Genomic DNA, 21,519 nt, shown 5'->3' with positions numbered 1-21,519 from the left:
CTTGCCAACCGCCATTAAAAACAAAAACAAGAAGAAGAAGAAGAAGAAGATGCTGGATCCCACACGTGTTCAACCCTGAGTACATTCCTTTTCAATTATGAAGATGGTTCAGTGGTTAAAGGTAAAGGTAATTTTATTTATATAGCACATTTTCAGCAACAAGCTTTACGTGAATTAAAAGGAAATACAAACAAAATAACAAACCAAAAGAAAGAGCAAAAGAAGAAAAAGCTAATAATGTTGATCCAAGGTAAATAAACCAGATATTCAGGGTTGTATAAGTTAGTATCCTCTGGTCTAATTCCTTTTCTGGTTTGGAGAATATGAGTCTAAAAAGTATTGCTAAGGTAGTTTTTCTGGATTCTATGTTCTAATCCCTGTTCTGGGTTGCTAAATAAGTTTAAGTAAGTAAGTATCCTCTGGGATTCTAGATAAGTACAAGTATTCTCTGGACTTTCTAAGAGTGCTCTAAATTTGTAAAAGTAAAGAGTACTCCACAGTTTCTAAGTAATAATAAAAACTAAATGTTCCTGTTCTGGAAAAATTATTTCTGGGTTCTAAGTTTGTTCTAATTCCTTTTCTGGAATAATAGGAGTTTCTCTGCATAATAACCTAAAAAATAATCTAATATTGATCTAAATAGTGAGTACTCTACCGTTTCTAAAAAAAGAAAAAAAGCTTAAGAGAGACCAATAAACTGGCAGTGGTTCACAATGTGCATAAATACAACTGATGTAAAAATGAGTTTCTCCCATTGTCTATTAAACGTCTTAATGACCCAAGGCAACGAGGCGAGCTGGAAGACAGCTCGTCTTTGAAGGACTGGTTGTGGCTCAGAGGAATGTGTGGTAAAATGGTAAATGCTTCTGAGACAATTGTTTTATGATTTTTTAAAATTCATATACACTGCTCAAAAAAATAAAGGGAACACTTAAACAACACAATATAACTCCAAGTAAATCAAACTTCTGTGAAATCAAACTGTCCACTTAGGAAGCAACACTGATTGACAATCAATTTCACCTGCTGTTGTGCAAATGGAATAGACAACAGGTGGAAATTATTAGCAATTAGCAAGACACACTCAATAAAGGAGTGGTTCTGCAGTTGGGACCACAGATCATTTCTCAGTACCTATGCTGTCTGGCTGATGTTTTGGTCAGTTTTGAATGTTGGTGGTGCTTTCACACTCATGGTAGCATGAGACAGACTCCACAACCCACACAAGTGGCTCAGGTAGTGCAGCTCATCCAGGATGGCACATCAATGCGAGCTGTGGCAAGAAGGTTTGCTGTGTCTGTCAGCGTAGTGTCCAGAGGCTGGAGGCGCTACCAGGAGACAGGCCAGTACAACAGGAGGCGTGAAGGAGGCCGTAGGAGGGCAACAACCCAGCAGCAGGACCGCTACCTCCGCCTTTGTGCAAGAAGGAACAGGAGGAGCACTGCCAGAGCCCTGCAAAATGACCTCTAGCAGGCCACAAATGTGCATGTGTCTGCACAAACGGTTAGAAACCGACTCCATGAGGATGGTATGAGGGCCCGACGTCCACAGATGGGGGTTGTGCTCACAGCCCAACACCGTGCAGGACGCTTGGCATTTGCCAGAGAACACCAGGATTGGCAAATTCGCCACTGGTGCCTTGTGCTCTTCACAGATGAAAGCAGGTTCACACTGAGCACATGTGACAGACGTGACAGAGTCTGGAGACGCCGTGGAGAGCGGTCTGCTGCCTGCAACATCCTTCAGCATGACCGGTTTGGCAGTGGGTCAGTAAATGGTGTGAGGTGGCATTTCTTTGGAGGGCCGCACAGCCCTCCATGTGCTCACCAGAGGTAGCCTGACTGCCATTAGGTACCGAGATGAGATCCTCAGACCCCTTGTGAGACCATATGCTGGTGCGGTTGGCCCTGGGTTCCTCCTAATGCAGGACAATGCTAGACCTCATGTGGCTGGAGTGTGTCAGCAGTTCCTGCAAGATGAAGGCATTGAAGCTATGGACTGGCCAGCCCGTTCCCCAGACCTGAATCCGATTGAGCACATCTGGGACATCATGTCTCGCTCCATCCACCAACGTCACGTTGCACCACAGACTGTCCAGGAGTTGGCGGATGCTTTAGTCCAGGTCTGGGAGGAGATCCCTCAGGAGACCATCCGCCACCTCATCAGGAGCATGCCCAGGCGTTGTAAGGAGGTCATACAGGCACGTGGAGGCCACACACAATACTGAGCCTCATTTTGACTTGTTTTAAGGACATTACATTAAAGTTGGATCAGTGTGTAGTGTTATTTCACTTTAATTTTGTGTGTGGCTCCAAATCCAGGCCTCCATTGGTTAATAAATTTGATTTCCATTGATGATTTTTGTGTGATTTTGTTGTCAGCACATTCAACTTTGTACAGAACAAAGTATTCAATGAGAATATTTCTTTCATTCAGATCTAGGATGTGTTATTTGAGTGTTCCCTTTATTTTTTTGAGCAGTGTATATACTACCTATTTACATGACCATTTCTTGTATAAACTGAGTGATGTAGTCGAAGCAGCTTTTCCTTCTCCCGGAGACAAATAGAGGTTCTTGCCATACTTTTGTACATTGTAATTGTGAAGAGGAATGAAAATCTTACTATATTTAGAAAAAACAAGCAAAAAAAAAAAAGGAAATGAACTCAGTCAATCTTTTGGATGCATCATCAGCTTTTCAGACTGGCTACAGATTCTTGCTCAGTCTTCTGCATGTTTGCTGTGTCCTCAAAATATAAGTAAAACACACAGTGAGTGAGTTTGCAGATGAGTGTGAGAAAATATGAAATGGTGTAAGAGGTGCAAATATTGTTGAAAGGCAATGTTCATTACTCATGCAATGACAAGGACTATGAGCTTCCCTGTACTTTTTAGATTGGGTGGTTGAATTTTTGTTAAGCCGCACAATGGGGCAATTGACGTCAAAAGGCAACATGTCAAAATATTTGTTCTTGTCCGTTATCTATTTGAGGGGGTGATGAAAAGGTTTCAAGCACGTGGATTTGATATCTTTTAAAACGTTACCGTCAGAGTGATTCAACCAGCAGCAATCTGGCACCGACAATGTTTTTAACACATTGATTGACTGAAGGATTTTTGCTTTGTCTACCTTTCTCTCAGCAACTGGATTAGAGACGGCAAAAAAAAAAAAAAAAGACTTTGACAAAGCACAAAAACAAAAATTCACTAATCATAATGATCACACATGGCGTAACCTCAAAAACATTTACTGGAAAGCCATTACCAGAGAGACAGCAAGTGATGTGGCTAGCATTTTCTTTCGCGAGAAAATGTGGTGGAAGAGACACCTCCAGCAATTGGAAGTGACTCACCTGTAGTTTTAAAGACTTGTTCATTTCTTCATATCCAGTGCAGTTGTTGGCAGGGTCCGACAACAAGTTGGAGCAAGGTTTTCTACGTGAAACATTGACGTACAAGTTTCTTTCTTCATTTCTTCTGGTCAAATGAACAAGACAGGTACTGTTCTGTTTTGGGATCGGTTTTCTTGGGTGAAAAAAATTTATGTCAGCTATGAGGAGCTAAATTGTTGTCTTTGCACAAGGATGATATCTCTAAATATAAGACTGCAGGATTCAGAGCGAGACACGTTGCATTGATTTGAATGAATGAATGAATGGATATTCTATATTAATAACCAGAGGGGAAATTTACATTTCAGTACAGCCCGTCCAAAAAATAAAAGAACAAACAAACGCAAACGGACATAAGTAGTCAGGTGCCTGAGGCTGCAGCCCTGGAAATTACCACCCTTTTGTTACACAAGAGTGATGACATGAGGTTAGATGAGGGGAAGAAAAATCATATTTCACACTGCGGGGTTGCAAAAAAACCTTCTGCACATGAAAGTAATATTGGTTTTTTTTACAACTCTATGAACTGGATCCGTTGAAAATGTATAGAGCTAGAACACACTGCATTTATGATGAACAAGTGATTATTATCACTAGAGTCCAGCTTTACCAGCCTTGTTTGTGTGCACAAACAAAAAATTTGACTTCGTTTTGTATTTTCATACCTTACAGACATCGATATATCAACTTCAGAGGCCATAAAAAATAAAAAAAAAGATTAAAATGGACACATGTATGTATTCGACCGGTATTGCTAAATACCGACAGTCTTTCCACCGACTGTTTCTATGTTGTTTAATAAAGTCTAATAGCTCCAACCAAATCTTAACAAAACAAGGCAGGTTGCAATATTCCTATTGCTCAGGCTGTAACGTGTTTATTGAGCTCATCAGCCCGGGGGAAGAAACTGATTTTGTGGCAGCTCGTGTTTACAAAATATACTTTGTAGCTGGAACTGAAGGTGAAAGTCTTAACAGTTTGTGTCCAGGGTGTGTGAGGTTAGCAGCCCTTCTCAGAAACCTTTGACTGTATATTTCCTGTTCTGGAAAAAGGTCAGCCCAGATGGTTCTCTCTGCAGACCTAGTTGTTCTCTGATGTTTAGTCCTCCGTTTTGTTTTCGCTAAGCCATTAATCTGACAGCTTAACATTTCTGTTCAAAATAATCGTCCTGAAAGCATGACGATGCCACTTCCATGTTCAGGGTGTGTGGTATGTTCAGGGTGAGGTGCGGTGTTCGTTTTCATCCACACTTGGTATTTGACGCGGGGGTCTTCAAGGAAGCAGCAACTTTTAAAAGCATCCCAGGTTTGAGACATCTTGCTTAAGGCAATGACTCTTTACTAGGCCTCTTAGCCATTTAAAGCCTGACACATCAAAAAATAGTGAGAAAATTACATTTCTTTAGAACTAGGATCTTCATGAAGCGTTGAAGCAAAATCTATATATATATATATATATTTATATATATATATATATATTTTTTTTTTTGCCATGTCATTTATTTTATGATATATCTTTTGTATCACATTTGATACGGCGTGTTTTTCTTAGAACTTTTGGCTCACAACAATGTGAGTTTTAGATGCAAAAACAAATGTTGCCTATAATATTTAGAAAATATGGAACACTTTAGGAAACTTTTCTTTTAGTTTCTTTTTCCACCAACAACGTTTTACAGCCATTTATTTCACAACGTGGTAGGAACCAAATAGAGTTTCTGTCCTTGTTCAGGCAAAGTCGTACCTTACACTTTTTACAGTAGATGTGTGCAAAGTGATTTCCAGAGCAGCGCTTGCATCATGTTGGAAAATGATCAATGCCATCCTTTCTCACACCCAGAGGCACACTGAGCTTATTCTTCTACAGGGTGCCGTTGAAGTCGCTTCAGGAGAGGAAAGTGGTCTACCATATTTGATTTTGACCTTTCCTGCACTTGTAGGAGAAGTGCCAACCAAAGCATTTTAGGTTGTAGCTTCAGTTAATCTCTTCTGTAGAGGTTTCAAGCATTGGTGATGGTTAATGTAACAGTGTGCCACTAGATGTACGTGCACCATCTCCGGGATCTAAAGCCGAACTTCAAAAATGCTGATAATATACCAAGAAGAGAAACACCTCCCATGAACTCATGTGATCCAACAATGGCTGGCTTGAGAAGCATTTTATGAGTTTTGGAGTGGATGGAAAACTGCTTAATGAGGCATGGAAATAAATTGAAGAGTGGAAGAGGGCGTGAGAGGCAGAGTGAACCATGACAACAACCTAACTGTGATCTACTATGACAGGTAGTGAACCTGTTTCTTCATTTGTTGGCATTGAACCAGTGGAAAACGTTCTGCAATCCCCTGGAGCATCTCATCAGTGACAAAGTGCTTGAATATATTTTTGGAGTTTTGTAACACCTGTTCTTTGAGCCTTTCTCAACCCTGGCAGTGATAATCAATGGAACTTGACATATATTTTCTGCATTCGTATTAATTGTTTTTCACATTAGTCTTCACTGATTCATTTCTGACTGTGTCCAGGGTGATTGCTTGGACCTCAATTGCCAAAATGGTCTGGGTTGATCATCATAGTCTTCATCACAGTTAGTATCTGAATATCCTTCATCATGCATGGATGATGCATGATGAAGATTGCATCAGTCCTGGACTTACATGAGGACTGTAAGTCCAGTCCTCATCATAATCCTCATCATCTTCTCCTTACTGCTCTATATACTGTAGCTTGAATTGTCACACATTATTAGAAAGTATTTTCTTTCTCTCTCTTCTTCCTCTGCTCTTTTTTTAAAAAATCGGAAATATACACAAATAAGTAGTCGATACACCATAAAGATTATGGTTTTAGAATAACTATTATTGTGGAAAAAAATAAACGTAAATAATTTTGAAATGAAATTTAATGATAATTATTGAGTAAACAAAAGCTTATGGCTGAATTGTGGCTGGTATGACATCGATTACTTTATAAAAATATTACATTACTGTTCAGTCATAAAGCACATATTCAGTCATATGATGATGCAGATCATCATATTTGATCATCATATTTGATGATCTGCATCATCAAATATGATTCACCCATTTTAACACGATTTAAATGTAACATAACAAAAACATTTCTAAGTAATTGTGCATTATTTCAAAACATAAAACATTACTTTAAAAAAGTGAATAAAAGTGTCTAAAATTGGCAAAGACTTTGCTGGTGAACGCGTATGACCAATCTCATGCGAGAAAAAAACTCTCTCTGCAGTGCAATGATCATCCAGTAGATGGCAGAATACAAGTCTCAAATTCTATACACTAAGTTTTCTGGGTAAGTATTGATCATGGTGTAAAAAAATTGGGACCACAGAGATTTATGCATCATGATAACCTGCTGGTGATGTAATTCAGTCACAGTGTTTGTTAGAGCAGGGAGGCATCCAAATGATGGAGGGCAGCAGGACTGGAGCGTTTCATCGAATGATTCAAGGACCTCAATTTTTAAAATGCCAGGAGGAAAATAATCTGCCTCGAGGCTTCGTTAAATCATGTGTCACTACACAGAGTACTGTGCTCCAGCCAGATGATTACTTATGTTGTATAATGCTCTCATTATTATATTTTGTTTCTCATTTAACAACCCATTATTGTACATTTAAAATGATTCAGAGTGTCATATATTTGAAGCCCTTTAATTTATTTCCAATCAGAGCGCGAACATGTTAAAACTGAACATGTTCTAACATGGTGGATAATTGATGCAAATGGTGCAATTATTTGCTGACAAACAAATCTATATTTGTATGTAGTTACTGATGAAACACGTCTGACAAATCAGAGTTCATTTTACTATAATTGCAGTATTAATAATATTACTTTAGGCTTGAAAATATTGGCATGAGGCCCTTTGAGTCACACTTATGGATTGCCTCACAAAAGGAATGCCCAGATCAGAAGTACAAAACAAAGCAGACTTTCTCGGAATGGTGAGAATAGAAAGGCAGGACTGGAACAAACATGAGGCAGTCTGACCTAAAGGCATGCACACTGGCATGAACAGCCATTTTGGTTGCAGGTCTTCAAGTGGTGGAAAAAAGACATCTTGGAACTGTTGGCTGCTTTAGTAGTGTGAGGTTCATCACAGCCACAATTTATTATGGAGGAATTCTCCATAAAAAAATTCCCCATACAACTACTACCTCGGGGCGTGCCGTGGTGGCGTAGTGGTTAGCGTGACCCATATTTGGAGGCCTTGAGTCCTCAACTTTGACTCCCGGACCCGACGACATTTGCCACATGTCTTCCCCTCTCTCCTTCCCCGTTTCCTGTCAGCCTACTGTCATATAAGGGATACTAGAGCCCACAAAAGACCCCCTGGAGGGGTAAAAAAAAAAACTACTACCTCGCTCTCCTAATGTACAGCTTTATTTTTGCATTGTTACAATTTTATTCTCATAATATTATTACTTTATTAGGTTTTATACTGACTTTACTGTTGTACCATTATGACTTTATTCTTATATTATTTAGACTTTATTGTTGCACTACTTAATCCTCATGATTTTATTCTTGTTAGACAAGAACTTTATTCTTGTAGTATTATGATTTCATTCTGGTATGCCCTTTTCCCTCCTCAATGTTATGACTTTATTCTTGTTGTGTCATAAATTTATTGTAGAAACATACAAAAATTATTGCTCTAGCCCTAATACTCTGTCATACAAAATAAATCACACAAGTGCAAAGCTGAAAAATGCTGCCAAAAAATGCTAGTCACACTCGTGACTAATGCTCTGAGGCTTACAGAGAAACAAATAATGAATTCACACACTTTCAGCAGGGTCCTTCATGAGGCTGCTGAAAGTGTTTGACTTGGACTGGCAACCCATCCAGGATGTACCAGCCCACAGCAGCCCATTAACAGCTGGCATGGAGTCCAGTTTTAGGGGAAAATGGAAAAAAGAAAATATCTGTAGAGGGATTCCTTAGATATGAATGTAATGGTAGGGAGGTGACCTGGCTGGAATAAAGAAACAAACATATGATAAAAACTTTCAGTCCAGAGCTGCTTACTGCTGCTGAGTGGGGGGAAAAAAGGCAAAACAAGCTGGGTAGTCAAAAGGGAAGATAAAAAATGATAAACAGATGGTTGATTTAATGATGCAATGCTGCAAGGAAAACTGTAAAGTACGGCAATAGTAATTTTATTGTTGCTACCGCAGAGTGAAAGAATACAGAAAGATAGTTCCAGCTGAAAAGGACCACCATCCACGGCGTCTCTCGCTTTCCAGCAAAGCTCAACCCACCTCCACCCCATCACCTCCACTCGCTCGGCCATCCGGCCGCATCACTCATCGCCTCCACCACCAGTGTCGGGTCCCGGGGGGATGACGTTCCGTTCAGCGTCAGGAACGCTCTTCCGAGCCCATCGCAAAGTTTGCGATAACAGATGTCCTTAGCTGGGGCCCGAGCGCCAAAAAATTTAATTCATGCTGTTAATAAACTTTTCTAATTGTTTCCCTTTCTCCGTCTGAGTCTCTCCAGATTGAAATGGGCGTTAACAACTCCTGTAATCTGAAGCAAGATTATAAAAGTTTACTTATCACATGTCACTTGATTTCTACGACTGAATGAAAGCGGACTTTGAGGTATTTGGTATTGCCAAGTAATTCATGTTCTAACTCTGGAGAACCCTGGAGGTCAGCCATTTGGCAGCCACCTGCACAAGAGCTACAATAGTGAAAATCATGAACAGGAAGAATAAAACAATAACGCGTAGGAAATTAGATAAATCGGATTGCATCTTTGCTGGGACATTTTTGTTTTAATATACAATAGATGGCTTGACAACAAACAGTCTAATTAGTGTCACAGACACTTTAGTTCCTGTTTTGCTTGCAAAACCTCTGGGTCTAATTGCGATGGCTCCATTTTTTCCTGACATTGTATGAAGCTCAACATTCTGAGGAACATCCTGTTTCTCCTCTTACCATATTCAATTTGGTTAACCTTTCTGTTTACACATGGATTACTCAGAATGGACTGGCGTCCATTTTCTTAAATGAAAGTAATGCTGTGTATATAATTTACATGGCTCACCAAACCCCACAGCAAGCTAAAATAAGGGATTATGCTGAATACGCTTCAGATCATTGCTGTGTGTGTCCTTTAATTTCTCCATTTCCATACGTTTAAGAAGACATTAACTTACTTTAATATTTGCATCTCACCTCACAGTGCAATGGTATTCCCATCAGGGTTGATTAAACGATCAACAGAAAGTTGTCCACCACAAGATCCAGGTCCTCTCGATGAACCTGCACACACTCAAACTAATACCACCCTTACACACAAAGTGCCGCCCACAAACCACCATGAACACACACATGATGGCACAAATGGGTAAGCTTTCAGAGAGAGAAAAAAACAAGCAATATATGGCTCCTACAATCTGGCTCTAAATTATTTCAAAGAAATAATTCACTACCATTATCACCCATAAAGAATGGAAAGAAAATTGGAATACAAACTGAACTATTCATCTTTCAAAGTACAATCAAAGTCCATGAAAATGTAAAAACACGACCATTCAAATTTGTGTGCACATGCAACAAATCCAAGAGTTTTCACTGCTTGTCTGTTTCCTGCAGAAGGCAGATTTTAGTTATTGTCCAGTCTAAACAACTGGTTCCAGTTTGATTTGCAAGTTGTTATACCTGAACAGATTCCTGAACAGTATCCACAATTTATCCCGTAGCCGAATCATTGCGGGGTGCAATATCATCCACTAGAACCACAAGATGTTTTACAACAAAGTTCCTTCTTGTAGCATTCCACTTCTGGTGTCGCTGAAATTCACTCAGAACAAATCTGACATATAGTGCACTTGCTTCCACCAGCAACAACATAAACATCTTTCTTTTCGAACAAGTCTGAGGGTAACATTGGCTGTGATTTTGGCTTGGCTTTGTGAAGAGCTGTTCTTGTATAGCTCTTTATCAAGTCAAGATGACCCCAAAGCACAGCATTCATGGCCCATTCACAATGACAAGCTACTGGATAGTAGCTACAGGTACAGTCTGACAGAAGTGAGGCTGCCATGCACCAGCACCACCAAGCCCTCTGACCAGCACGGGTGCCTAAAGGTTACGAGGATTGAACCAGCAACCCGCCAATTGAATTTGCAGATGGCTAGCAGTCAACTCCTCCAAATCTTGATGATCTGTTGATGCTGTTGTCATTGTGTGGCTATTAACAGTTGCTTCGGTCTCACAAAAGACCCCCCAAAAAACAATACTCTGGAACAGTTTTCAGTGTAAGAACTCATCGTTTCAGGAGCTCAACCTCAAAGACGAGGGTAGAGTTTGCAGATAACCTCTGCTTATTGCATAATGCCACCATTATGCAATGACTGACTGACTGAAAGAGTTTATACACTTATTGCAAGTTGTGCTGTTTGAAGGTAATATTTGCTTTTGCTTCATGTTTTCAAAGTTATGGCATGGTTAGAGCCTTTAGCAAGCAAGATGTGTCATTCTGACCACACGTGCCAAATGTTTTGAAAATGTAGAGTCTGAACTGCATGAAAGCAATCAAGAGAAACTGTAATGGCGTGTACAGTGATTCAAAGGATGGAAATACCGTTGTGTAAAAGGACGGTATTTCTGACCTGCTTTTTGTTGCTTTAATATAGTCTATAGACAAATTATGCATGTAGAATCAATCATAGTGATACAGTGACATTTCTGATAGAAATTCACACATAAAATTTAAATTGGACTTTGTCAGAATCAACTTTATTCATCAAGCTTTCACACAAACAACAGATTTGACTTTGGTTCTGCTTTGCTCTCACTTAAAATATTAAAAATAACGAATAGGATTTTTTTTTTCTTTTAATTATTTTTTTCTACAAGAAAGTATGCTTTATGGTGTTTTTCTGCTTACAATCATTGTTTGTCATTGTGTTTAGTTTAGTCCCGGGTTCTGATTCGTGTCTTAATAGAAGTACCCAAAGAAAACGAGTCAAGCTTGTTGAGAATAAGGATAGTCAGAGTACAGGAGTCAGTTCTGTTGCGTTGATGTCAGTTTGCTTATTCCAAAAGCAAATAAAAATAAATGTGAAAAAAAACCTCCAATAAAGATAAACAGGTTTTCTCCTCCTCCATAAACATGTTTATTTGGCCAAACATCACTGAAATAATTCGTCTTATGACGCAATCGAAAAACGATTTACATAAATGCAGCTAGCATAGCTCTTAACAACCCACCCCCCCAAAAAATTGCATACGTAAACCCAACCATCATGTGGTCTGAAACATTCTCAGACACATTTTGAATGTGCTTACAGAAAAGGCTGACCCGGTGAATGTTTGTCAAGAGCAAATATTGTTTTTACAAGTTCCTGTTCCCAGAAAAACGTACCACGGTACACTCACAGTCAATTCTTTAATTCAGGGCTGGAGGTCTGACCTCCAGCAAGACGGCCACCGTAAACCAAAGTGGTTTCTGGTTTGGATGTGTTCATGTGGAATCAGTGTCACGAAGTGCGGTGGTGGGGGTGGTGAGGCAGACGCTGTAGACCCAGGTAAGACGAATAATGAATTTTAATAATGATGAACACCGTCCAGCAACGGGCAGCACGGCCGAGCAGAAGCCAGGGCTCGACGCCGGTAGCAGCCGTTAACACGACTCGACACGAATGACAGCACGCACATTAGACACTGAATTGACAAGGACCCGACGAGGAACAAGGAACACAGGTGGAGTTAAATACACAGCGGGTAATCACAGAACGAGACACACCTGGGAACAATCAAGGGGAAGACAGGACAACACGAAGACTCGGGGACACAGAAAACTCTAAATAAATACACAGAAAACACAGAAAATGACAATCAGGTTTGGTTGGAAATTGGGAACTCCAACTCAGTTTCATGGGCAGAACTCCTCTTGAAAAATTGATCTTTGACACACTTCACTTTTCTCTTATTTTCTTACGTTACAGTCGTATAAACAAAATTGTGTTGAAGTACTTCTGGTTAAAAAGTGAGAGCCACCATTTTTTGTTGGCCTTAACAGTATATGCAGTATATGCTACAGTATATGCTATAGACAGAATAATGCTAGCAATGTAGTGAAACAGCAGTTGCCTCCCCTCACATTCCCCATTTTCCAATCTGTGTCTCGCAAGGATTCAGAAGGAAAACCTGGTGGTTGGCGTTTAGAGTTAGCTTTTCTCCTATTGGTCAAAATCCAGATCCAAGAGCTTCTTGTCTCATGAAACACACAAAATAACACAAATTTGTGTTATTTGCTGACGACACACATATTCTAGTCTCTGGTGAAAACTTGCAACAACTTCTTTCCATAGTCGCCTCAGAAATCAGTAAATTAAAGAAATGGTTTGACAATAATACATTTTCACTACATTTGGATTAAAATCATGGTTTTTAGAAGCTCAAGTTCAAGTTCAGATAGAGGGTGTAACTCTAGAAAAAGGTTTATGATGATAAGTTTCTCGGAGTAATAATTGATGACAAAATCAGTTGAAAACCTCATATTAAACATTTACAGAATAAACTATAGAAGTATATCAATCCTGGTTAAAACTAGTCATATTCTGAATAATAGATCACTTCATATTCTATACAACTCTCTGATTTTGCTATATTTAACATATTGATCAGAAGTGTGGGGAATTAATTACAAAAGCTCTTTACATCCACTAAGTATCCTACAGAAACAAGTCATTAGAATCATCCATAATGTTGGTTATTATGAGCGCAAAAACCCGTTATTCTTAAAATCTAGAATTCTCAAATTCTCAAATTTGGAATTTGGAATTTAAAATTCTTCAGATTTAAGTTCAAGTTTCAAGTTTAAGGCATCTAATAAGCTGCTACCTGAGCATATACAGAACATGTGTTTTTGAAAGAGAAGCAGGAAATAATTTAAGGTGTTACTCAAACTTAAGGATTCGTAGTTTAGGAACGACAAGAAAGAGCTTTTGTGTTTCAGTTCATGGTGTGATATTATGGAACAAGTTAAGTGAGGAGTTAAAACAAAGTCAAAATTTAATACAATTTAAAAGGAAATATAAGGAGGTCATTTTCACAAGATATAGAAATATGGGTGAGAGATAACACTACTGTATATATGTAAATTGAGGCGAATGAATATGAGTGTGTGGGTATGGATGTATATATTTAGACATATGTAAACCCAGATAAAATGGAAAATTAATTAACCAACATTTATTTTTTTAAATTTTATTTTATTTAATAATGAAGGTCCATCTGAAAATATGGTATGAGTTCATGGGATAGGAGTTATTTTAATTTCTTACTCCTTTTCAAGCATGTTAAGATTATTATTGTACAATAAATATGTGTCTTTTGCATTCCTTGTTCTTGTGTGTGATTTTATACTGCTATCATGTTCAAAACACATATTGAAAAAGACTTGAGGCTGCAATTGTTGCTAAGTAAGGACTGTTTAGCAACCATAGACCAGGACATTTTCTGGCACCAGGATCTGGTGCAGTACTTGGCTACATCCAACACTGTGTTAGTGCCGTCACAGTGCACAGGCACATCCAGGTGTTTCCCAACCAGAAGCCCTGGTTCTGGTTGGGAAACCAGGGTGTTTCCCAGGGATTCTGGATTAACAAAGAGGTCAAGGAACAGCTGAGGAAGAGAAATCAGATCCAGAAACAAGGACTTGACCAACTGCGCCCCAGCCTCTGTGAAGAGAGGCGTCAGAGAGGCCAAGGTGAACAACAAGCCAAGAATTGAGGAGGAATTCAGCAGCTGGCTGAATTGCCAGCTGTTGTTGGCAACTCAGCCAACAACAAGAGGCCCAGCACATCACCAACTTCAGATCCAGGAACTCCACAGTAATATCTGGAAATGCTTCACTGGTAGAGGAGCTCAGTCACTTCTTCACCCGTTTTGAGGCAGAATCACCAGCAGCTGATATCCCTCCACTGCCAGACCATCACTGTAAAGGCACAGGAAGTATGGAGAACGCTGAGGTCAGTGAACCCCCGGAAAGCTGCCGGACCTGACAGTGTGACAGGGTTGGTGCTCGGGGACAGTGCAGACCAGCTATCTGGGGTATTTAATCAGTCCCTCCCCCAGGGCTCCATCCCTCGATGCTTAAAGTTCTCCATCATTTCTCTGCCCAAACAGAACGACATTACCAGTGCCAGTGACTAGCAGCCAGTGGCACCAACCCCCATCACCATGAACTGTTTTGAGAAACTGGTTCGGAGTCACATCACTTCTCATCTGCCATCCAAACTCAACCCTCACCAGTTTGTACACAGACCCAACTGGTCTTCAGAGGATGCTATTGCTACCACTCTGCGCACCACATTGACACACGTGGAACAGCAAAGGAGCAGAAGACGAGACTGCTCTCCGTGGACTTCAGCTCAGCTTTTAACACCATCAGCAGACTGATGAGGAACCCAGACAGCATTTGCTGCTGGATCATGGATTTTCTGACAGAGTAGGATCCCACCTGTCTTCAGTACTGAACACAACAACTCCAAGTCATAGGACCTGATTGTTGACTATAGGAGGTGTAAACCAGACATTCAGCCCATCATTATAAATGGGGGTAGGGTGAGATGCTGCCAAATTTCAGGTTCCTGAGTAACTACATCAGAGAAGACCTGGGATGCTAACTCCACTTCAGTCTTGAAGGAGGCACAGCAGAGACTGCACTTCCTGATGATTTTCAGGAAGAAAAACCTGAGAATTGCGATCTTGATGTCCTTCTACCGCCTCTCTGGGGAGTCGGTGTTGAGCCATAGAGTCTCACTGTGTTTCTCCAGCTGCCCTGCGGCAGAGAGGAAGCAGCTCCAGCGCCCAGAGACGGACTGGCTGCCCTCTACCATCTCTGGAGGAGACCTACAGAATCCGCTGCCTCCAGCGAGTCCGCAGCATCATCAAGGACCCCCCACACCCCGGTCACCACCTCTTAGAAATACCTGCCCTCAGGGAGGCATTTCAGGGCAATAAGAGCAAGAACAAATAGACTAAAATATTATTCCTACCCAAGAGCAATTGTTGCCCTGAATGCAGCTAATTCATCTAAAACCTGATCATCATTTATTTATTTATTCTTAACATCCCAGTTGTTTCTGTGTGTTTATGCTATATTTATATATTTACTGACATACACTTATATTTTTATTTTATTTTTTCAATTACGGTATATGACTTTCCTTCAACAGTTGTTATTTTGTAAATGTTGTGCTTTCTTTTGTGCACAATGACAAAAAAAGGAATTCTGATTACTTGGGTCGATGTGATGTCTTTTTTTTCCCCACTATAAATAAATAATTTTAAGAAAGCACAACAAATCTCATACTCACAAGGTATTTGTATGTATAATTTTGAGGAAAGAGATTATTTAATAGAATTACAAATCAGCCTTCAGCATAAAATGTGGACAAAGTGAAGTGATGTGCAGACGTTTTGGATGAACTGTTAAAATCATAGGTGGAGAGTTACTGTACATCTCAAATTCATTTCAAATCATGAGAGGATGGATTCAATATTTCTCTGTAAGATGTTAGCAGCTTTAATTTTTTTTGTAACTTCATCCCTGAGATTTCTGAGATGTGCCTTGATCTTTGTTGTTCTGCTTGTTCAACTAATGTTCTTTGACAAAACCCACAAGACTTCCGCGAACAAGGCCAAGTTACACACAGGTGGACTCTGTTCACTCTGGTATTTTTGTTCCCTGCCCAGCAATCTTTTTGTTGTAATACAGAGGCTGAACAGGCGTAGCGCATTATTCCTGCTTTTTGTAAAGCTTTATTTTGTGAACAGTGGCGAGCCACTGAGTAGATTTGGTCAGTCGCAAAAACCACATTTACTTTAGTACAGAACAGAGATGGGTGAGGGAAGGAAAGTGTACCAGTAAAAACAAAACAAAAAAAACCCAACCCAACACACAACAGATTTCTCACAATGAAACTTCTTTAAAAGGTCAGACTAAGGTGACAACAACTGTTTTGTCTGTGTATGTCAGTGGGACTGGATTTTATTTTTTATGCGTCGTTCTGGATAAACACAAATCTATTCCACACTTCAGATTTAAATTCCTAAAAATGGTATATTCTTTTTTTTTCTTTTTTACTTGCATTATTTTGTATTAGTCTATGCATTTTCTGTACACCCTCATCCCTAATGGAGTCGGGAGGGGTGATGGTGTCTATCTCCAGCGAACGTTTCAGGCGAGAGGCGGGGTCACCTGGACAGGACGCCAGTCTGTCGCAGGGCAACACAGAGACAGACAGGAGAAACAACCATGCACCCCTAGGTGACATTAACCTGGCAGTCATGTTTTTGGACTGTGGGAGGAAGCTGGAGTACCTGGAGAGAACCCACGCATGCACAGGGAGAACATGCAAACTCCGTGCAGAAAGACCCCGGGCCGGGAATCGAACAGGATCTTCTTGCTGCGAGGTAAAAGCTCTACCAACTGCTCCACTGTGCAGCCCTTTGTATTACTCTTGAACATAAAATCCAACAAAAACACATCGAAGTAAAGCATTTTCTGACTTCATTTGTGTCCTTCTCCAATCCACTGGTTGTTCTGAATGCAGCTGTTTTTTTGTTTTTTTTGTTGGTTTTTTTTTCAGGAGAAATAGAGGTTTTCTTCGTGTGTGCTGCCTCTAGTTTTCTAATGGCATAAAAGTTTCAGATCTCTGTTGAAAGATAAGAAGAATAATTGCTGTGATTGGTTAAAGTCACATTCAGAATAAAGGCAGCTGAACATAAGGCACCACTGCTACACTCCAAACTCCCCTGATAAATATAAATGACATCATTCTTGAGAATATTGCTGACATGCAAGACCTATGAATAGTATCCCAAACAAGTTAGGTATTCATTCGGTGACATGAAGCAGTTGTTGAATGTTTTCATAAATAACACAAGTCAGGAAAAATTATGGGAAGTACAGTTTCTAGAAATCATGTGAAATCGATAATTTCTCAGAAATAGAAACTTACTTTGCAGTTTTGACCACATTTTGTTTTGGTATTTGGTCACTTGTGATTTTGCACATTACTGCTTCATATTCTCACGTGGACTACAATAAATATTATTGTTAATGTCACATGAGAGGCTGTCATGCCATGTGAAAGATCCAAACTCTGCCAAGATTTGTGAGTTTCAGACATTTTTGTAAATTCATGAATTACTGATGTTTTAACTATTTTAAGTCATAGAAGAGAAGCAAGTAGTAAAAAAAAATACTTTTGAGAAGGAAGAATCTCATATACATACATTAACCATGTAACAGTGGCGGTTTCTGACATGAGCGACGTGGGCAACCGCCCAGGGCGGCATCTTGTTGGGGGGCAGCCTGACAGACCCTCCCACTCTCTGCAGTACCCCCTCCAGTCCTCTGCCCCCTCCAACAACTGAAGGATCTAGATGTAAATAGAGCCTAATGCAAACACCCAACGGCCCCCAACAAAAAATACACGGGGCTGGAGGGGGGCAGAAAGGTGGTTCGCCCAGGGCACCAGATAGACTAGGATCACCTCTGGCTATTAAAGACGCAAGAAAACATGTTTTAGTTTTTTTCTCCCTATTCACTAATAACTTCCTTTTTTTTTTTTTTTACCATTCATTATAATGAATGGTAAAAGCTTTTACAGCTGTAATTAGCACTAATGAATGGTTTATGCTGAAATCATTGCTAGATTTTGATCACAGTCAGATGTGAGTCAATATTTCACCAGTCTTCCAACCATAAATGCCCCGGCTCGCTTTCACTGGCTGTTTTCCTGTTACAGTCCAGCTTGCCAGCGAAGTCCTTACATCATCAGAGAGGTTCAGATAATGCCAGGAGGGAATGCCACGCTATTCCAGAAGCTAATGTTTGCCTGTTTGATTCAAAGGTCCGCTTGGCTACAGTCTCGCTGCACCAGTATACAGCTGATGTCATAACAGTCCGTCAGTATGGTGGAAACACCTCTCATGCTTTACAGCTATTACATTTTTAGATTTGAATTGACTTTTCAACACGTTTTCCAAATACACTCCTATACATCAAGGTCATGCAGCTCCATTTCAAGATTTCTCCTGAAGCAACTTGGATATCTGTGTCGGCAGCAGCAGCTGTTGCCTCCTGTGATAAAAGTTCAAAGGTTGAGACATTGTTTAACTGATTCAGATTTCCCTTCAGCTCCCTGACATGTTGGTTGTGCCCTGACGATGCTGCTTGTTCACTTGAATCCAACAACACAGGCGGATGCTTTAGGCTACTGAGTGACCGACATCATGAGTGTTATTTGTAAAAAAAAAAAAAAAAAAAAAAGAAGGAGAAACTGTACATAATTTGTCTTCCACTTAGCAGATTTACACCAGTTGTAAAGTACTGTTGTTAATAAAAGGTTGGAAATATTTCACAAGATTTTTGTGGAGTACTCTGAGCTACAAATGCAGCCAAGACACTTGAGATCTCTTCCCAGTTATTTGTGTTGCTTCCAGAAAAACAGCACACTGCAGACGTGTGTAAATCTCTTTGACTTAAAAGTTGAATTCACTCCTAATGCTCACAATAATTTCTAGAAAAATCTTCTATGGTTTGAGTTCCTCTTTAAAGTGCTTTGTGTGACATCTGAAAAATCTGAACAAAGCACTTTACTTTTTCCGTGTTGGATCTCCATTTGAAACTATACAAAGATGACAAACCGTGTAGTCTTCACAGCGCACTTTGTTACAAATCATAAGGAAAATATAAAAGTGTTCTGGATGTATGATTCTGTGGCGTTGCACGGAAAGGAAAAGGGCGCAGCACCACGAAAGGATTGCCATTTTGTCGTCATGTTCAGTTTTGACTTAACGAAGAAACTGCTTTGTTAACTGTTTCAATGAACAAACTACACAGGAGTAAACGCACGAAACGATGAAGTATGAAACGCTGTCTGCCTTTCACAGTTTCACAAAGATTATTTGAACGCAAAACAGACAAAACCGTGGTGGCTTCTTCAGAGATTCACGTATTCCTTGCGCAGGACAAACGAGGAAGAAACCCTCGCCAAAAACCAGATATCAGCGTATTTTTCATATAATGTGAAGCCTTTATAACAAATCTATGCACAGGTTGCTTGGACAATGAACGACTATAGACTTCCAGGTGTGATAATAAACCCTTCGCACCAAATTAGGTTACTTTGGCAGACCTTTTATTGCAGGAAGGAGGCTGCCTGCTTGCACAAGCATATTAACTGTTGCATCATAACCACACTAGTCTTTACTTTCCACCCACTGTGTAACCGAGCTTCCTGCAGGGCATATATCGTACGTATATGTACAGTGCCTTGCGAAAGTATTCGGCCCCCTTGAACTTTTCACCCTTTTGTCCCTTTTCAGGCTTCAAACATGAGAATCTAAAGTTTTTATTCTTTTGCGAAGACTCAACAACAAGTGGGACACAATCGTGAGGTGGAATGAAATTTGAAACTTTTTTAACAAATAAAAAAACTGCAAAGTGGGGCGTGCATTATTATTCGGCCTCCTTGCGTTAATACTTTGTAGCGCCACCTTTTGCTGCTATTACAGCTGCAAGTCCCTTGGGGTTTGTCTCTATCCGTTTTGCGCATCGAGAGACTGAAATTCTTGCCCATTCTTCCTTGCAAAGCAGCAGGAGCTCAGTGAGGTTGGATGGAGAGCGTTTGTGAACAGCAGTTTTTAGCTCTTTCCTCCGATTCTCGATTGGATTCAGGTCTGGACTTTGACTTGGCCATTCTAACACCTGGATACATTTATTTGTGAATCATTACATTCTAGATTTTGCTTTATGTTTGGGTTCATTGTCTCTTTGGAAGATAAATCTCCGTCCCAGTCTCAGGTCTTTTGCATCCTCCAACAGGTTTTCTTTCAGAACGGTCTTGTATTTGGCTCCATCCATCTTCCCATCAATTTTAACCGTCTTCCCTGTCCCTGCTGAAGAAAAGCAGGCCCAAACCATGATGCTGCCACCACCATGTGTGACAGTGGGGATGATGTGTTCAGGGTGATGGGCTGTGTTGCTTTTACGCCAAACATATCATTTTGCATTGTGGCCAAAATAGTTTGATTTTGGTTTCATCTGACCAGAGCACCTTCTTCCACATGTTTGGTGCTTCTCCCAGGTGGCTTGTGGCAAACTTTAAACCAGACTTTTTACAGATGTCTTTGAGAAATGGTTTTCTTCTTGCCACTCTTCCATAAAGGCCAGATTTGTACAGTGTACGACTGATTGTTGTCCTGTGGACAGACTCTCCCACCTCAGCTGTAGATCTCTGCAGTTCATCCAGAGTGATCATGGGCCTCATGGCTGCATCTCTGATCAGTCTTCTCCTTGTCCGAGATGAAAGTTTAGAGGGACGGCCGCGCCTTGGTAGATTTGCAGTGGTCTGATACTCCTTCCATTTCAATATGCTCTTGGGAAATCTTTTTGTATCCAAATCCGGCTTTAAACGTCTCCACAACGGTATCACGAACCTGCCTGGTGGGTTCCTTGGTCTTCATGATGCTCTCTGCGCTTTAAGCACAAACCTGAGACTATCACAGAGCAGGTGCATTCATAGTTATGGTTCTGGTTCTGGGGATGCAGAGCAGAACCAGAACCACAAGACTTGAGAGGTCTGAAAGGTTGATACAACAACAGCAGATCTTTAATGTATTGTGGTGATAAACCATCCAGTGATTTATAAACCAACAACAGCACTCTAAAGTCTATTCTGTGAGCTGCAGGGAGCCATCGTAAAACCTCTTTCTTCCTGGTTTTAGTGCGAACACGACCAGAGGCGTTCTGGATCGGCTGAAGCCGTCTTGATTGATTGTTTTTGTTTTTTTAGGCAATCAGAGACAATGAACTCAGGTGTGATAAACCACAGCTATGATTTCAGGTGTAGATCAAATCAGATTTTTACACAGGGCCATGAAGGTTTTCTTTTCCTCAGTAATAACCAACTTTAGTTAAAAATTGTACTTTGTGTTTACTTGCATTGCCTTTGACTTATATTTAAGTTGGTTTTATGTTCTGGAACACCTAAGTGTGAAAACATGCAACACAAAAAAAAAAGAAAATCATGAATGGATGCAAACAATGTTTCATGGAGA

Source organism: Xiphophorus couchianus, chromosome 18 (assembly GCF_001444195.1).
Source record: "Xiphophorus couchianus chromosome 18, X_couchianus-1.0, whole genome shotgun sequence".
NCBI classification, from domain to species: domain Eukaryota; kingdom Metazoa; phylum Chordata; class Actinopteri; order Cyprinodontiformes; family Poeciliidae; genus Xiphophorus; species Xiphophorus couchianus.
Note: the sequence above shows the minus strand (reverse complement) of the source record.